We start from the raw sequence: 3,860 nt of genomic DNA, 5'->3' as shown, positions 1-3,860 counted from the left end.
CATTACTAATGACCTTATATAAATAGCAAGTATGCATGGAAACCAGGAACCATATAGGATTTCCTTTATTTCCCTAACCTTCTGTACTTCTGAGTCAATCAAGAATTAGGAGCAAGGGCTGGGGTTGTGTTGAGAGCCACAGCGGAAGGGGCCCCAGCAAACTTCCAGCTGCCAGCTGATTGGCTCCTCTGCTGTGATGCTCATTGGGCTGTTTCCCCACCCTTTCAGACCACGGAGCTGCTCATTGGGGGACTCTTTTGGCTGTGGCTCTCAACATCTCCAGCTGGAAGTTTGCAGGGGCCCCTTCGGCTGTGGCTCTCAACAGGGTTGTGGCTCAGTGGTAGATCACTTGCCTAGCACACTGGGTTCGATCCTTAGCACCACATAAAAATGAAATAAAGATATTTTGTCCACCTACAACTAAAAAATAAATATTAGAAAAAGGAATTAGGAGCAAGCCAGACTTAGTGGCATATGCTAACTCGTGGTGCCTGTGAATGTGAGTTTATTTGGAATTTGGGTTTTTGTAAGCATCATCAGGTTAAGATGAGGTCATACTAAAGTAGCATGGGCCCTAAATGCAATACAACTGATACCCTTGTTTTTTAAAAGAAGGAAAAAGGCAGAGAGAGATAAGAAGTCCATATGAAGATGAATGCAAAAATGGAGTAATATGTCTATCAGACAAGAATTCCAAGGATGGCCAGCAACCACCTGAAACAAGGAGAAAGTCATGCAACAACTTCCCTACAACTTTCAGAGAAAGCATGACATGGTGACACCTTAATATCAGGCTTTTGGCCTGCTGTACTATAAGAGAATAAATTTCTATTCTTTTAAGCCACCCAGTTTGTGACACTTTGTAGCAACAGCCCTAGAAAACTTATGCATCTTCCAAGTTTCCAGTTTACCACTTCAGCTCCACTTGACACCTAAAACTCTGATTTCTCAATCCCCTAGCAGCCAGCCTCAACATCTACCTGCACATATAAGAGAAAATGTATGGGCACTACAGCTGTAACAGGCATAGGGCCACAGGGCTGGTCTTAGGGAGCTTACCTGGAAGTAGAAGAAGGACTATTAAGAAAGGAGAAGGAGATGTGGGGTGGAGGACAAGAGAAGGGAGAAGGGAGTGGGGATCGAGGTGTGATGTGTGCATGTATGGAAAGGGCACAGTAAAATCATTAATTTGTACAATTAGCATGTTGATTACAATAAAACTAAGTATATAAAATACAAAAAAAGTATCTTATTGATTGTATTAAAAATAAAACATTTTACCTGGGCATGGTGGTGCACACCTGTAATCCCAGCAACTCAGGAGGCTGAGACAGGAGAATCACAAGTTCAAAGCCAGCCTCAGCAATTTAGCAAGGCCCAAAGCAACCTAATGAGACCCTGTCTCAAAATAAAAAAATAAAAAGGGCTAGGATTGTGCTCAATGGATATGGTAAAGATACTGGGGATGTGGTAAAGTGCTCCTGGGTTCTAATCCCTAGTACCAAAATAAAATATTTTGTTTCATCCATAATACAGAAAAAGAAGGTATATCTGATATATACAGAAGAACATCAATATTTCTTTATTATAATTGGTTTTATCCCAACATCCTAAAGATAATTTATAACTTTATGTCTACATTAAACTCACCATGCACAGCTTCACAGGTTGTATGCTAATCTCAGTACCATTCACTTGCCTTATCTCACCTCATGATCAATCATTGCTACCACATTCAAGAGTATTTCATGCCTCCTAATCTTGCACCAAATATAGTTTAGTAATACATAATGTTTAAGTAATACTGGCATAATTTTTTAAAAAATCTTCACATAATGGCCACACTCCACTTTTTTTTTTAAAAAAAGGTATAAAATCTGTGACAATTACACAATGAGATATGGTAGATTATCATATTTATGGTAAGTATCAGTAGCTCCCTGTTCATAAATATGAATAGCTCTCTTGGAATAAAGTAGTATACCTATTAAGTTAATCTATGTACATACAGTTATACTGATTTAGTTTAAATAAGACAAAAACAAAAGGAAATAAAACTAAAAACCAAGCTGTCTACAAGTGTGATATAGGAATATAGGGAACTTTATATATTAAAAAAAAAAATTGGTACTGGGAATTTAACCCAGCAGTGCTTAACCACTGAGCCACATCCCCAACTTCTTCTGTTTTTGTTTTGAGATTGGGTCTTGCTAAATCCTTGGGGTCCCACTAAGTTGCTGAGGCTGGTCTTGAATTTGCAATCATCCTGAGTTGCTAGGATTACAGGCATGTACCATCGTGCCTGACTATAAGATGTTTTATAAGTATTAAGAACCCTGGCAGGGCTGAGGATGTAGCTCAGTGGTAGAGCACTTGCCTAGCATTTGCAAGGCCCTGGGTTCAATCCCCAGGACTGAAAAAAAAACAAACAAACCCTTGGCAGACACAATTCTCAATTATTCTCAATTTTGTCATTCTGTTATCAAACATTTTTTTAATTTTTTGGTAATAGATGGACACAGTATCTTTATTTTATTTATTTATATATGGTGCTAAGGATGGAACCCAGTGCCCCACACATGCCAGGCAAGTGCTCTACCACTGAGCCACAACCCTAGCCCTGTTATCAAACATATTAATAAAATAAACTCTAAAAAAGCAAATCTTGCCAGGCATGGTGTCACACACTTGTGATCCGAGCAGCTCAAGAAACTGAAGCAGGAAGATCACAAGTTCCAGGCCAGCCTCAGCAACTGATTGAGACCCAGTCTCAAAATAAAAAATAAAAATAAAAAAGGGCTGGGGATGTGGCTCAGTGGTTCAATCCCTGGTACAAAAAAACAAAAAACAAAAAAAACTTTCTTGCACAGGACACTACCACACTCAATGGAGGATCATTCTCTCACACTGTCCCAAATCCCTCCAGAGTGTAACTGCCCTCACTTGAGGCCCTTGGGCTCAGGGGTGCCCAGGAGCGAAAGATGGAAGCAGAAGGGACAAGTAGGGAAGCTGGCAGGAAGATCCATTATTATTTTTGCTGTTCCCATATGCTTATGCCAGCAGCAACTTTAAGAGCTTGTTTGGAGGTTCTAGCAGGGAAGCACACCTACTTGCATATCCTTGACTAAAGAACAAGGGTGGGCCACCCTCTTTGATCACACAGCTTCAGGAGGGATGCATATAGAGAAGTGGGAAAAAGGACACCCAGCTAGACAGCTAGATCTGCCAAATCAACCCTGGTGACCATGGGGTGACAGATGTCACAGCCAGATTTCTCTCATGTGTTTAGCTGTGTCCTCCTGAGAAAACTCAAGGTCTTTGATAGTTTACCTTCCTAAGATGATGTTTCAGGTTTACTGTGAGCACCTCCTGCCTCATACCTGAAATAAGTCATTTCTCCAGAGAGCCCTGGTTCCCCCTCAGTGGGAATATTTCAAGACCACAGTCTTGATGCCACCTGCTACGGGGTTATCATTGCTTCCAGGCCATTTTAGGAGACAAATAAAAAAAATCTGTAGTTTTTAGAAAAATAAAAATAAGGGGTTGGAGTAGTAGCTCAGGGGTAGAGCACTTGCCTAGCATGTGTGAGGCACTGGGTTCAATTCTCAGCACCACATATAAATAAATAAAGGTATTGTGTGACTTATATGAAGCTAAACAGTGCTCTTAGATGACTTTTTTTGGTTTGGGTTCTGGGGATTGAACCCAGGGCCTCACACATACTAGACAAGCACTCTGAGTTACATCTCCAGCCCTTTTTATTTTTTGAGACAGGGTCTCACTATGTAGCTGAGGCTGGCCTCCAACTTGCCATTCTCCTGAGTATCTGGGATTACAGATATGTCACCACCAATGCCCAA

This window comes from Marmota flaviventris, chromosome X, assembly GCF_047511675.1.
Source record: "Marmota flaviventris isolate mMarFla1 chromosome X, mMarFla1.hap1, whole genome shotgun sequence".
Taxonomy (NCBI): domain Eukaryota; kingdom Metazoa; phylum Chordata; class Mammalia; order Rodentia; family Sciuridae; genus Marmota; species Marmota flaviventris.
Note: the sequence above shows the minus strand (reverse complement) of the source record.